The 16,031-nt window shown below is 49.6% G+C and overlaps 1 protein-coding gene across 2 annotated transcripts in view; it reads right to left on the bottom strand.

The window, feature by feature from the left end:
- LGALS2 (galectin 2) overlaps nt 1–16,031 on the bottom strand; it is a 28,355-nt gene that overhangs the window by 12,202 nt on the left and 122 nt on the right. The window contains exon 1 of one of the 2 annotated variants that reach the window (XM_035272262.3): nt 15,981–16,029. The exons of the other annotated variant lie outside the window; for it this stretch is intronic. The gene's annotated coding sequence lies outside the window, so the exon portion shown is untranslated. Of the gene's footprint in view, nt 1–15,980; nt 16,030–16,031 lie in introns of those variants that run through there. 2 annotated transcript variants of the gene reach the window in all.

Here is a 16,031-nt window from a genome sequence, read left to right on the forward strand (position 1 = left end):
TCCGCCTGGGACTCTTTCGAAGCTCTTGGCTGGATTGAGCTTTTCATCATGTCAGTTTTAACTCAAAGGTGGGTGGGTGGACGGACAGTTGGATGGCTGGATGGGTGCTGTGACACTATTCTATATATACATAAAATGGGTTTTTGCCCATGGTTTCTGGCTCATAACTGACAGCCTTTGTTAGTGTCTTGTTATAATGTTGGGGTGCTTTCGGCCTCAGGAACAGGCTCAGAAAACAGACTCTCTTCGCCTGCCCTTCCTTCACCTGCTCCTCTCTCTCCTCAAGGTAGGAATTCTCCCCTGCCTTTCTGTCTTAGAACAGAAATTCTGGCCAGGTATGGTGACTCATGCCTGTAGTCCCAGTACTTTGGGGGGCTGAGGAGGGCTGATCACTTGAGGTCAGGAGTTCGAGACCAGCCTGGCCAACATGGCAAAACCCTGGCTCTACTAAAAATACAAAAATATCAGCCGGGTGCGGTGGCTCAAGCCAGTAATCCCAGCACTTGGGAGGCCGAGGCGGGTGGATCACAAGGTCAAGAGATCAAGACCATCCTGGCCACCAAGGTGGAACCCCGTCTCTACTAAAAATACAAAAAATTAGCTGGGCATGGTGGCTCGTGCCTGTAGTCCCAGCTACTCAGGAGGCTGAGGCAGGAGAATTGCCTGAACCCAGGAGGCGGAGGTTGCGGTGAGCCGAGATCACGCCATTGCACTCCAGCCTGGGTAACAAGAGCGAAACTCCGTCTCAAAAACAAAACAAAACAAAACAAAATGTTAGCCGGGCATGGTGGTGGTGGGCACCTGTAATCCCAGCTACTCAGGAAGCTGAGGCAGGAAAACCGCTTGAACCTGGGAGATGGAGGTTGCAGTGAGCTGAGGTCATGCCATTGCACTCCCACCTGGGTGACAAGAGCGAGATTCTGTCTAAACAAAACAAAAAGAACAGAAATTCTTCCTTGAAGAAATGCTCTGAGCTACGTTGTCTGATTATGGGTCATAAGACCCTCATTTCAGAAGGGGTCCTGCCCCATCCCTTGGAGTAAGAAGTGCAGCACACAGAGGCCAAGAAGAATCTGAACACACAGGCCTTGCTGGGGTTCCACACTAGTCCATGAATATTCGATCAGATCCTTTTCCCCATTCACAGTTCTACTCAGAGGTCCATCAGGCTGGCACAGTGAAGTCCCCAGAAAAGGCCCAGGGGGATAGAGTTTGCGCAGCTTCTCAGATAGCTGAACACATGGTGGTTTCTGAAGGATGGGACCCGCAGGTGAGAGGTGGCGGAAGCACCGCGTCCCTTCCCTGTAACCTGCCCTATGCATCTTTTCATCTGTATGTTTTCTAACATCCTTTATAGACCAGTAAACATAAGCGGTTCCCTGAGTTCTGCGAGCCGCTCTGCAAATTAACTGAACCCAAAGAGAGGTTGTGGGATCCCCACTTGAAGGCCAGAGGCTCAGACTTGCAACTGGTGTGGAGGGAGAGGGGAGTCAGTCTTGTGGGACTGAGCCCTCGACCTGCGGCATCTGACGCCATCTGCAGGTAGACGGTGTCAGAATTCAATCAGAAGACACCAGCTGTTTGGCGGCCAACACCCTTGCTTGCTGCTGGAGAATGCCGCACCCCCCTCCCGCACCACCATTTGGTCAGAGAAGTCTTTTGTATTGATTGTTGTACTATCAGAGCAGAGGAAAGCAACGCAGTTTGACCTTAACACTTCAGTTTTAACTCAAAGGTGAGTGGGTAGATGGATGAACAGATAGACGGATGGATGGATAGATGAATGGGTACCTGAGCGGATGAGAAGGTGAATGGTGTCTGGCACAGTGGCTCATGCCTGTAAATCCCAGCACTTTGGGAGGCCAAGGTGGATGGATCACCTGAGGTCAGGAGTTCAAGACCAGCCTGGCCAACATGGTGAAATCCTGTCTCTACTAAAAATACAAAAATTAGTTGAGCGTGGTGGTAGGTGCCTGTAATCCCAGTAACTAGGGAGGCTGAGGAAGGAGAATCACTTGAACCCAGAGGCTGCAGTGAGCGGAGATTGCACCATTGTATTCTAACCGGGATGACAGAGTGAAACTCTATCTCAAAAAAAAAAAGAAAAAAAGGTACATGACTATGGGTGGATGGGTGAGGAGGAAGGAGGGGTGGATGGGTGGATGGTGGATGGGCAGCTGGAAGTACTCATCATAGGGCCCCAAAGGGGCTCCAATCCAGTGAGGCATGGCCCCTCCCTCCATCCCTGTTGCCCCCTCCCTGGTGTATTATCTCAGCCTTTTGGACCAGGAAGGCTCCTTCTCAGGACCACACCAACTTACGCACATGCGGTGCTGGGTGGATTTACAGAAAAGATCATCGTGTTCTGTGTCCAGCTTCTTGTAAGTGACAAGAAGATTTTTCATCTCTGTGTCTTTAGAAATTGAAGACGTAAACCAAGCTGCTCCTGTGACTTGGGTGGTCCCTCAGTGCTTTTCATCAGAGAGGGAGACCTGAGTCTTGAGCACACTGAGTGCAATTCCTTCTCCCTGGCCCAGGCCACACCGTCTTTCCATGGACAGTGGAGCCTTTTTTTTTTTTTTTTAGATGGAGTTTCACTCTGTTGCCCAGGCTGGGGTGCAGTGGTGCGATCTTGGCTCATAGCAACCTCTGCCTCCCAGGTTCAAGTGATTCTCCTGCCTGAGCCTCTCGAGTAGCTGGGATTACAGGCACCTGCCATCACACCAGCTAATTTTTGTATCTGTAGTAGAGACAGGGTTTCACCATGTTGGCCAGGCTGAACACCTGACCTCAGGTGATCCACCTGCCTCAGCCTCCCAAAATGCTGGGATTCCAGGCATGAGCCACCATGCCCTGCCTGAGCCTTCTACAGCTTAATCACCCAGTCCCAGCTGTCCACGCGGGCGGATACCTGGGGATGGTGAGGAGAGAGTAAAACAGCAGAAGCAATGAAGCAGCACTGCTCACCCCAGCATTCCCACCCCGCCCCCAGCTTCTGGCAGGATTGTATCTGCCAAGGGCAGGACTACATCCGCCTCCATCTTTGTGTCTGCCAAGCTGGGAGAGGAGCATTTATCTGTCTCTACTGTGGTAAACAACCAGAGGAGGTCCTCCGCCAAGTGGGGCGCCAGTCTCAGAAGCACACTCACTCCCAAGGCTTCTGGTCCACCCTGAGCACCCAAGACCACAGGAAATCCCCCTCTTCTTGAGGTCTGTCCCTGGGGACAATCCCGTCCCTCTCACAGTCGGCCCTGGCTCTGCCCTGGACCACGCAACCCCTGCTGCATCACTGCTCTCCGGATGGCCGCAGTCTCGGGACCATCTGGGCTCCCGCCACCCCAGCAGTACCCCCTACCTACATAAGCCTCCGTCCTCCAGGAGAAGCAGCCACAAGACCCACCTCCCAGAATCAGAATCCAAAGGATTCCAGGGGCCCCTAAAATCAACAGGAACAAGCCTTCAGGAAAAAATCCGTTTCAGAAACCGACCCTTTCTTTTCAGGATGGGAGCAGGACCTGGGCCCCATCATACCCTTGCAGGGTAAGTTCAAAACCCTAGAGACCCACCAAACAGACCAGCCATGAATCCTCACCTAACTCTCAGAGCCCCTGGGGAGACCACGGGCCGAAGCAGAGCAGATGAGACTGTGGCTGGGCGTCCAGAGCTGCCGCCGGCGCAGGCACCTTCATGGAACGACACTGGCCTCAAGTCCTCGCTGCCTCTTACTGGCTGTGTGACCTTGGGCAGGCCAGGTAGCCTCAGTTTCCCAGCGAATGTATGTAATGGGCTTGGCATACAGAATATGGCACATAGTAGGTACTCAACTATCATTATTCCGTGTTTAATAGCTATTATCTGACATTTACTGAGCATTCCACACACACTGGGCCATTTCGAGGCCCCTCGCCTGCATCGTGAGCTTACTAATGAGGCGCTCACCTGGGACCTGTCCGGAGCCAGCATTCTCTCCCTCTGCACACGTGACAGTGACAACCCCCAACCCTCGTTTCCCAGCTGCAGCAAGAGGTTGGGCACGATGACCTCCAGCTCAATGTTTAAGGATCTCTGGGTCTCAGTTTCCCCCTCGGCCACCTCCTCCTGCCCCTACCACCCACCTCCCAAGCTGAGGGTTTCACTGGCCTGCCTTTGTTCCCGGCAGAATTCCAGAGTCCTCCAGGCCTTCCCTCTCCGGCCTTCTCACTGCACGTCCTCCTCAGCCCAGCATAGGAGTCAATTTTGCCAAGAGGTAAAGAAACCTCAGCACTGGTTCTCCGTTTCCTAGCAAGCAACTGACACCTGTTTGGTTTTATAAATTAAGGTTTCAATTCCTGGCCAGGTGCAGTGGCCCACACCTGTAACCCAGTACTTTGGAAGGCCGAGGCAGGCGGATCACCTGAGGTCAGGAGTTTGTGACCAGCCTGGCCAAACATGGTGAAACCCTGTCTCTACTAAAAATACAAAAATTAGTGGGGCGTGGTGGCTCCTGCCTGTAATCCCAGCTACTCAGGAGGCTGAGGCACAAGAATCCTTTGAACCTGGGAGGAAGAGGTTGCGGTGAGCCAAGATTGAGCCACTGCACTCCAGCCTGGGAGACAGAGTAAGACTCCTTCTCAAAAAAAAAAAAAAAAAGTTTCAATTCTTGTATAGTATGTTGCTAGTGGGAATATAAAATGTTGCAGCTGCTATGATAAATAGTTTGGCAGTTCTTCAAAAAGCTAAGCATAGAATTACCATATGATCTAGCAACTCCACTCCCAATTATGTACATACCCAAAGGAATTGAAAGCAGGAACTCAGACTAATATTTGTAAACCGATGTTCATAGCAACACTACTGACCAGACCAAAGGTGGAAAAACCCAAGCATCTACCAACAGATGAAAGAAGCTGGGCATGGTAGCTCACACCTGTAATCCCAACACTATGGGAGGGCGAGGCAGGAGGACTGATTGAATCCAGAAGTTCGAGACCAGCCTAAACAACATTGTGAGACCTTGTCTCTAAAAAAAAAAAAAAAAAAAAAAAAATTAGGCCAGGTGTGGTGGCTCACGACTACAATCCCAGCACTTTGGGAGGCCGAGGCGGGTGGATCGTGAAGTCAAGAGATCGAGACCATCCTGGTCAACATGGTGAAACCCCGTCTCTACTAAAAATACAAAAAAAATTAGCTGGGCGTGGTGGCGCGTGCCTGTAATCCCAGCTACTCAGGAGGCTGAGACAGGAGAATTGCTTGAACCCAGGAGGCGGAGGTTGCAGTGAGCCGAGATCCCGCCATTGCACTCCAGCCTGGGTAACAATAGTGTAATGCCACCAAATCAGATATTTAAAGATGGTTAAAATTGGCCAGGCATGGTGATTCATGCCTCTAATCCCAGCACTTTGAGAGGTTGAAGCAGGTAGATCACTTGAGGTCAGGAGTTCGAGACCAGCCTGGCCAACATGGTGAAACTCCATCTCTACTAAAAATTCAAAAATCAGCTGAGTGTGGTGGTGCATGCCTGTAGTCCCAGCTAACTCAGGAGGCTGAGGCACGAGAATGGCTTGAACCCAGCAGGTGGAGGATGCAGTGAGCTGAGGTCGTGCCACTGCACTCCAGCCTGGAGACAGAGTGAGACTCCGTCTCAAAAACAAAACAAAAGAGAAGATGGTTAAAATGGAGGCAGGCATGGTGGTGTGAGTCTGTAGTTCCAGCTACTCGGGAAGCTGAGGTGTGAGGACTGCATGAGCTCTGGAGTTTGAGGCTGCAGTGAGTTTTGATTGTGCTACTGCATTCTAGCCTGAGTGACAGGGCAAGACCCCAACTCAAAAAAATTGGTTAAGATTGAATAATTTAGTTATATATATTTTGCCACAATTTTTAAAAATTAATAGCTGTTTTTTTTTTTTTTAACAGGGTCTCACTTTGTCACCCAGCCTGGAGTGCAGTGGCATGACCACGTCTCACTGCAGCTTCACCCTCTGGGGCTCAAGCCATCCTCCCACCTCAGCCCCCCAAGTAGCTGGGACCACAGGCGCATACCACCACAATTTTTATAGTTTTGATAGAGCCTCGGTTTTGCCAGATTGCCAAGACTGGTCCCAAACTCCTGAGCTCAAGTGATCCACCTGCCTCAGCCTCACCAAGTTCTGGGATTACAGGCATGAGCCACCTTGCCCAGCCTTTATAATGTAATATACCAACGATTTTTCACACTTTAAGTGGGCGAATTGTATGGTGTATGAATTATATTTCAATAAAGCTATTTTTTAAAATCGTGGTTTCCCTGGAGTTCATAATAGCAACTTATTTTCACTACCTTTCAAGTCCCCAACTTTTTTTTTTTTGAGATGGAGTCTCGCTCCGTCGCCCAGGCTGGAGTGCAATGGCGCAATCTCTGCTCACTGCAACCTCCGCCCAGGTTCAAGCGATTCTCCTGCCTCACCCTCCCAAGTAGCTGGAACTACAGGCACCTGCCACCACACTCAGCTGATTTTTGTATTTTTAGTAGCGATGGGGTTTCATCATGCTGGCCAGGCTAATCTCAAAATCCTGACCTCATGAACTGCCTGCCTCAGACTCCCAAAGTGTTAGGATTACAGGCATGAGCCACCGCACCCAGCCTAAAGCCCCAACTTATAAGGTGAGTTCCACGCCCCTGCCACAAAGTACAGCCTCCACTTTTTTTTTTTTTTTTTTGAGACAGAGTCCTGCTTTGTCGCCCAGGCTGGAGTGCAGTGGTACAATCTCAGCTCACTGCAACCTCTGCTTCCCGGTTTAAGCGATTCTCCTGCCTCTGGAGGAGTGATTACAGCCACCCCTTTTTTAGGTGGTTGTCAAGATTTAGATGTTTGAAGAGAGAAAGCATTTGCCTCCCCCTGCTGGCCACTAAAAGAATAATCTAAATTGGGAAGAAAAACGGTCAATTGCTGAACCTCTCTACCTTAAAAAAAAAAATGACAAATTAAGACAAGCATGTGATTAAAACACTTCACACGGCTCAAAAGCGTTTTATAGGGAAAAGCAAATCTCCTTTTTTTCTCAGTCCCCTCATGCTTCTTTCCAGGGATATTCTGTGTGCCATGCAGGTGAAAACATGCCAGACACACTGCTTTTTTTTTTTTTTTCAGACAGGGTCTCACTCTGTCACCCAGGCTGGAGAGCAGGGACTCAAACATGGCTCCCTGCAGCCTCAACTTCCCAGGCTCAAGTGATTCTCCTGCCTCAACCGCCCTCCCACCCCAAGTAGCTGGGACTACAGGTACGTGCCAACACATCTGGCTAATTTTTACACTTTTTGTAAAGACAGGATCTCGCCATGTTGCCCAGGCTGGTCTTTAACTCCTGGGCTTAAGCAGTCCTCCTGCTTTGGCTTCCCGAAGTGCTAGGATTATAGGCATGAGCCACGATGCTAACAACGTATCTCGGAAATTGTTCCGTATCAGTGAACCGCTTTTCTCTTGTTTTTTTATTTTTATTTATAATTATTTTTTTTTTGAGACAGAGTTTCACTCTGTTGCCCAGGCTGGAGTGCAGTGGCGAGATCTTGGCTCACTGCAACCTTCACCTCCCAGGTTCAAGCGATTCTCCTGCCTCAGCCTCGTGAGTAGCTAGGATTACAGGCGTGCACCACCACACCCAGCTAAGTTTTTATATTTTTAGTAAAGACGGGGATCTCACCAGGTTGGCCAGCCTGGTCTTGAACTCCTGACTTAGGTGATGCCTCAGCCTCCTAAAGTGCTGGGATTACAGGCTGGAGCTACCGTGCCCCGCACACTTTTCTCTTTTTTTTTTTTGAGACGGAGTTTCGCTCTTGTTACCCAGGCTGGAGTGCAATGGCGCGATCTCAGCTCACCGAAACCTCCGCCTCCTGGGTTCAGGCAATTCTCCTGCCTCAGCCTCCTGAGTAGCTGGGATTACAGGCACGCGCCACCGTGCCCAGCTAATTTTTGTATTTTTAGTAGAGACAGAGTTTCACCATGTTGACCAGGATGGTCTCGATCTCTTGACCTTGTAATCCACCAGCCTCGGCCTCCCAAAGTGCTGGGATTACAGGCTGGAGCCACCGTGCCCGGCCCTCACTCTTCACTTTTTAAAAGCTGGGACGTATTCCACCTTAGACATTTTCATCCAGTCGCCTACTGGTGGTCACTTAGGTGTTTCTAATCTTTGACTTTTGCGAGCAAAGCTGGATGACCATCTGTGAGCGTGGCCCTTTGTGCAAGGGATAAATGAGCACTGACTTTGTGCTTGAACCTGGGAGGCAGAGGTTGCAGTGAGCTGAGATTGCGCCACTGCACTTCATCCTGGGCAACAGAGTGAGACTCCGTCTCAAAAAAAGAAGAGATACACAACACAGGACTACTGGGAATTCCCAGGATAAAACACTTCCCCTGGTGAAGGGGATACTGAGGTGGCCACAGCACTTTGAGACCCCACTAATGGCAGGTTGAGTTGAACATACACTTAATTTGAAATTGGCCGGGCATGGTGACTCATGCCTATAATCCCAGCACTTTGGGAGGCTGAGGTGGGTGGGTCACTTGAGGTCAGGAGTTTGACACCAGCCTGGCCAACACATAGTAAAACCCTGTCTCTACTTAAAAAATATATATTTTCGAGACGGAGTTTCGCTGTTGTTACCCAGACTGGAGTGCAATGGCACGATCTCAGCTCACCACCTCAGCCTCCTGGGTTCAAGCAATTCTCCTGCCTCAGCCTCCCGAGTAGCTGGGACTACAGGCACGCACCACCATGCCAAGCTGATTTTTGTATTTTTAGTAGAGACAGGGTTTCACCTTGTTGACCAGGATGGTCTCGATCTCTTGACCTTGTGATCCACCCGCCTCAGCCTCCCAAAATGCTGGGATTATAGACGTGAGCCACCACGCCCGGCTTTAAAAATATATTTTTAAAAAAATGAGCCAGGCGTGGTGGTGTGCACCTGCAATTGTTGCTACTCGAGAGGCTGAGGCAGAAGAATCACTGGAGTCCAGCAGGTGGAAGTTGCAGTGAGCTGAGATCACACCACTGCACTCCAGCCTGGGCAACAAAATGAGACCCCTCCTCAAAAAAAAAAAAAAAAAATTCAAATCAGTGGGTTATAGTTTTAAGGTTCACAGTCACTTCTATGATAGTTACATGATTACTAGTGGCCCCAGTGTAGGAATGGCTTCCAGAAACACTCCTACCCCCTGCCCTCCACCAACACACCTGGTATCCTGACCTAAATGTGCAGGGAGAGGAATCACTCTGTGACCACGGTTTATATCCTAGATGCCCGACATGCAAAGAATGTGGTCCAGGGAGGAGAAACGAGATCTGTACTGTAGGGAAGCAGAAGCTAGTCAGTAGAAAATCCTTCCAACTGGCCAGGCGCGGGCTCACACCTGTAATCCCAGCACTTCGGGAGGCTGAGGCAGCCAGATCACGAGGTCAAGAGATTGGGACCATCCTGGCCAACATGGTGAAACCCCATCTCTACTAAAAATACAAAAATTCGCCGGGCATGGTGGTGTGCACATGTAGTCCCAGCTACTTGGGAGGCTGAAGCAGGAGAATCGCTTGAACCTGGGAGGCAGAGGTTGCGGTGAGCCGAGATTGCGCCATTGTACTCCAGCCTGGTGTCAGAGCGAGATTCTGTCTCGAAAAAGAAAAAGAAAAAAGAAAATTCTTCTAATGATCAGATGCATTAAATTATAAATGGACGATTCAGTTCCCATTGATGCTTGGTTAGAACAGAATTCCTGCCTATTGGGAATATAGTTAATAACGTTGCATATGTAATTACGACTGTACCACAAAAGATTTGGTTTTTTGTTAGCAATCATAGGCTGTCAAATCAATCAGAATGCCTTTCTCGTAGAGCACAAGCCTGAAGCCGTGCTGCAAACAGCAAATGTTCTTCACTTCATGATTTGCACGGCACACACAACATGACACACGGGGCTGTGTCTCAGCATGTAACACATTACCAACAACACAAGAAGACACTGAGAAACACTTCCCCAAAATAAAAAAGTAAAACACATTTTTTGAGCAACGATGGCAGAAAGCTGACTTTTCTTTCCCTTTATAGAAAAGATAAGTTAGAGGCTGGGCGCGGTGGCTCACGCCTGGAATCCCAGCACTTTCGGAGCCTGAGGGGGGCGGATCACCTGAGCCTGGACAACGTGGTGAAACCCCGTCTCTACTAAAGATACTAAAGTTAGCCAGGCATGGTGGTGCATGCCTGTAATCCCAGCTACTCTGGAGGCTGAGGCAGAATTGCTTGAACCCAGGAGGTGGAGGTTATAGAGAGCCGAGGTCAAACCAATGCACTCCAGCCTTGGCGACAGAGACTGTATATATATATATATATGTACATATACACACCCAGGCATGGTGGCACATACCTGAGCACCTTGTGCTCAGGAATCTGAGGCAGGAGAATTGCTTGAACCTGCGAGATGGAGGTTGCAGTGAGCCTACATTATGTCACTGCACTCCAGCCCGGGCAATGGAGCCAGACTCCCTCTCAAAAAGAAGGAAAGAAAATATAAACTGGGCATGGTGGTGCATGTCTGCAGTCCCAGCTACTGGGGAGGCTGAGGCAGGAGGATTCCTTGTGCCCAGGAGTTCAAGGCTGCAGTGAACTATGATGATGACATTGCACTCCAGCCTGAATGACAAAGTAAGACCCCATCTCTAACAAAATAAAAATAGAGGACAGGCATGGTGGGTCATCCTGTAATCCTAGCACTTTGGGAGGCCAAGGCGGGCAGATAACTTGAGGCCAGGAGTTCGAGACCAGCCTGGCCAACATGGTGAAAACTGGTCTCTCCTAAAAATACAAAAAAACAGGGCTGGGTGTGGTGACTCATGCCTTAAATCCTAGCACTTTGGAAGGCTGAGGTGGGTGGATCACCTGAGGTCAAGAGTTCGAGACCAGCCTGGCCAACATGGTGAAACCCCCACCTCTACCAAAAATACAAAAATTAGCCAGGCGTGGTGGCACATGCCTATAGTTCCAGCTACTTGGGTGGCTGAGGCAGAAGAATCACTTGAACCCAGGAACCAGAGATTGCAGTGAGCTGAGGTCAATGCCACTGCACTCCAGCCTGGGTGACACAGTGAGACTCTATCTCAAAAAATTAAAAATAGAAATAGAATGTAAAATAAAATCATTGCTACATAACAAGCATGTAGCCCACGATTGTAGAGAAAAATCTATTACAGAGGCGTGTCAGGTGCTTAAGTAAAAATATCTTATTGTTCTGATTCAATGATTATGGTATTTGCCAACATTTTAAAGTCTGTAATTTATTTCTTACTCTAAATAAATACATAATTTCGCATTGGTCATTTTACATCCTTTTTTCTTAGAAGTTCCACAATTTTTTTTACAAGTTTCAGGCTCCACAAAACCTGAATTCACCCCATCCTGATGTAAATGTATTTCTTAAATTGGGTATCTGCCACAAAAGATGAAAACACTGTGGACTAGAGAGATGATCTCCAAGATTTCTTCCCTCTCCAGAATTCTCTAACTCTGTGAGCACTGCATTCTGATCCCCTCCCCACAGCAGCTGCAACTCTGAAAGACGAGGAAGTCCTTCCTTGGAGCTGATCCAGGTCTTTCCTGCTTTCCTTGAAGTCCTTGTCCTGCAGGGTGGCAGGGAGACAAAGTGCCAGTGTGCAGGGCTGCAGGGAGGACAAGGCAGGGAAAGGTGAAGACAGGTGCTCTGAAAGTATATGCTTTGGGGGAAGGGAAGCAAAAGGGTTAAGACCAAAGCCCTAAACCGAGGGATGAACCTGAGGGCCTCTCCCGATATACCAATAGCAGCCACCGTTTGGAGCGTTTTTTTCTTTTTCTTTTTGAGACAGAGCCTATCTCTGTCCCCCAGGCTGGAGTGCAGCGGCACAATCACAGCTCACTGAAGCCTCAACCTGCTGGGTCCAGCCATCCTCCCACCTCAGCCTCTCAAGTATGGGCACCACCATGCTGGACTAATTTTTAAATTTTTTTTGGAGATAGGGTCTCACCATATTGCCCAGACAGGCGGAGGCTTCTTTATTTAGAATTTATAGAGTGCCTACCATGTGCTAGGTAATGTACGTTATTTCTTCTTTTTTTTTTTTTTTTTGAGCTGGAGTGTCCTTTGTCTCCCAGGCTTCGGTGCAGTGGCTTGATCTCAGTTCACTGCAACCTCTGCCTCCCCGGTTCAAGTGATTCTCCCACCTCAGCCTTCTGAGTAGCTGGGATTACAGGCACCTGCTGTCACACCAGGCTAATTTTTGTATTTTTGTAGAGACAGGGTTTCACCATATTGGCCAGGTTGGTCTTGAACTCCTGACCTCAGGTGATCCCCCCGCCTCAGCTTCCCAAAGTGCTGGGATTACAGGCCTGCGCCTCCGCACCCAGCCATGTACATGTTATTTCTAACCCTCCGGCAACCTAGGCTGGGAAGGTGAAATGACTCACCCAAAGTCACACAGCTCTGCACCATCCCACCTGCACTTCCTTCCCTCCAGCCTCGCCATCCTCCCCCACCCGCCCCCGTTTTAAAGACTTTATTTAGCAGCGCCACTATAGTGGCTCACGCCTGTAATCCCAGCCCTTTGGGAGGCCCAGCTGGGTGGATCACTAGAGGTCAGGAATTCGAGACCAGCCTGGGCAACATGGTGAAACCTCGTCTCTACTAAAAATACAAAAGTTAGCTGGACATGGTGGCGCGTGCTTGTAGTCCCAACTACTCGAGAGGCTGAGGCAGGAGAATCGCTGGAACCCAGGAGGTGGAGGTTGCAGTGAGCCGAGATTGTGCCACTGCACTCCAGCCTGGATGACAGAGCGAGACTGCATCTCAAAAATAAATAAATAAATAAATAAACAAACAAGCAAAATTAGCTGGGCATGGTGGTGTGTGCCTGTAGTTCTAGCTACTTGGGAGGCTGAGGCAGGAGAACGGCTTGAAGCTGGGAGGCAGAGGTTGCAGTGAGCCAAGATCACGCCACTGCACTCCAGCCTGAGACAGAATGAGACTCCATATCAACAATAAATAAAAAGATTTTATTTAGCAAACACCATCTCCCCCCTGCCACCTTTGGGGAGGAAATTCCTCCTCATTTTCCATTCACTGCCCCTTCTAGTCTTACCCTCATTCAGCCACCTGTAGGGTAATTGGTCTCTCACCCTCCTCTGCAGCACTTTGAATAAACCCACACAGGACTTATGCCAGCCCTGCCAGCCTACAGCTTCTTAGCTGATTGTCTCTGTGGCACCATCGGATCTGAAAATATATTGTTCATTTATGGGCTGAGTAGTTTACTTGGATGTAAATTCTACCAGGGCAGCGCATTGCTTCTCTTATTCCCCACAACGTCCTCTCCTCTCCTGCCAAGGACTCAGCACAAGGTGGGCACTGAATCATTCATTGCTTTCTTATGTATCCTCGACCTCAAAGTCACGCTGTAAACTCCAAGTGCTAGAGCACAAGAATGAAAAGCAGCAACTGGCCACCAGCCAACTAACACACGGCAGTATTTGCATATTGCCTTCTCATTGGTAAAATCCAGGGTGTCTATTTTCCTTCTGGCCAGTGGGGTAAGGGCTTAGCATTGGCCTCAGTGTCCACACCCCTGTAATTTACATCTTCCTACCCAATGAAAAGGCATTGGGGGTGGGGAAAAGGGAGTTGCTCAGACTCATCATTTCCCAGCCCCATCTGTCCACCAACTGGGTTGACACACAATTCAGTCACTGGCAAACATGACCCCGCCTGGTATACTTGAACACCTAGAGTAGGGAGAAGCTGATATTATGAAGAGCTGGGGCAGAGGAACCTGGGGACCAGAGTCCCATCTCTGCAGCAGAGATGGTCCACACCATGTCCATACCATGTAGTTAGACCCTGAAGTGAGTCTACATAAGCTCATCTCAAATCTAAGGTCCTTGGGGAGCCACAGCAGGCAGGAACTGTTGGCTTGGGGAGCATGCGGTGGACTCAGAAGAGGTTAAGGTTCTCTTAACTTTGGGCAGACATTCCTGGGCCAGCTAACTGCAGCCTTGATCTCCTGGGCTCAAGTGATCCTCCTATCATATGGAGTAGCTGGGACTATAGATGCGTACCACCACGCTCAGCGCTATTTTTTTTATTTTTATTTTTCTGGTTGCCCAGGCTGGTCTCAAACTCCTGGGTTCAAGTGATCCTCCTGACTCAGCCTCCCAAAGTGTTGGGATTACAGCTGTGAGCCCCCCGTGCCCAGCCTCTCTAAGGGACTTTGACATATGTGGTGAGCCAGAGAAAACCAGCAGGGCAGAGCCCGCAGCACCTTGGAAGTAAAGCAGAACTTGACCCCAGCTCCCCACTTACGGCTTCAGGCCTGAGAGACTTGAGGAACCACTGAGAAGGGCAGGTAAAGCTCAGCTACAATCAACTGAGCCATGCTGACCTCTAAGGATTCAACACCTCAGCTCTTTCCTAGGAAACCCCTCCAACACTGGAAATGTTGGTCAGGGAGGGCTGGGGTCGGGGAAGAGGAGCTGGGAGGTAGGCATACTTGCAAACTTGGAGGAGAGATACGGGGGAGAACACGCAATCCCTTCTTGAAGGGGGATTGTAGAAGCTTCAGAAAACATTTCAGTAACAAAAGACACAAAAAGCTATAAGTATACACTGTGTTGCAGCTTTTGTCGAGGAATGCAATAAACGTACATATCACTTTCCTGTATAATCTCAATGGCCTGTGGGAGAGAATTCAGAAAAGCATCCCAGTTGCTGAATGGTTGAGTTTAGGGGAAAAACTGACCCAGCACATCCTCCTCATCTCCCGGACGAGGTTACTGCGGTTCTGCAAGGTGAGTCGAGGTCACTCGCCGAGGCAGAACTGGATTCGCTAGATTCCCTAGTCTCAGTCGAGCTTTAACCCTCCCAAGCACAGGACCGCTGGAGCTCGCCACGGGCCGGTTTCCCAGCCGGCCGCGAGGGGGCGACAGACGGAGCGCGATGGACCCAGGTGAGTCGGGGACCCGGCGTCGCCAGGTCGTGACGTCACAAGGTGAGGGACGTCTTTGATAGAGGAAGATACAGGAGAAAAGGCGCCGAGCTTAGGAGGTCTGTTCGTATTGTCCTCCCCGATTCCAGTCTGGCGCTCACCGGTATCTTCTTCCCACTGCTGCCTGGACCTTTCTACAGCAAAAGCCTGACTTTGCTACCGTCCGTTAAACTGTCATGACACCTCCAACGCAGTTTACAGGAAAAAAGAAAATAAACATTGACCTGGTCTTGCCCCAGCCTAATTCCAAGGCATCTCCTGCAAATACCCTCTGGGAGCCGCATTGAAATTCCCCGGACTCATCCTTCCTTTCCTCCCTGAATATCTTTTCACACAAACTCTACGTGGAGAAATCCGACTGTCTTTCAACCAAATACTTTCTGTGAAACCTCCCGTGACACGACTCCTTCCCTGACGACAGCCCCACCCACCCCACCCCAGTTTGGAGGAGGAAGCCTCTCCTGTGTTCCCACTACCCCATGGGCTTCCCCTATCACACTGTATTAAATATCTGGTCTTGTCTTTCTCCTCCTGTGCCCATTACAGAGCAAAGCAAATGCAAAGAGTTCATTAATAAATGGAGGAGACAGTACAGGGTTCAGGATATGCCACTTAGGCGGCCTCAGGCCGACTAATTATCTGGTGGGTTTGTTGTAAGGAGACAGGAGTATATGGATTAACTGCCAACAGTGCTTAGGACAACGCACAGAATACTGTAAGCACTCAAGAAACCGACTTAGCCGGGCGTGGTGGTGGGCACCTGGAATCTCAGCTACTAAGGAGGCTCAGGCAGGAGAATCGCTTGAACCTGGGAGGCAGAGGTTGCAGTGAGCCCAGATCGCGCCATTGCACTACAGCCTGGGTGACAGAGCAAGACTCCATCTCAAAAAAAAAAAAAAAAAAAAAAAGAAAGAAAGAAAGAAAGAAAAGAAACTGACTTATTTTCGTCATTTTCACAGCGGCCAATGCACCTTATCGCCCTTTTAAGGGATTCTCCCACGTTCGCCTACAAGCGGAAGTAC

Source organism: Callithrix jacchus, chromosome 1, assembly GCF_049354715.1.
Source record: "Callithrix jacchus isolate 240 chromosome 1, calJac240_pri, whole genome shotgun sequence".
NCBI lineage: Eukaryota > Metazoa > Chordata > Mammalia > Primates > Cebidae > Callithrix > Callithrix jacchus.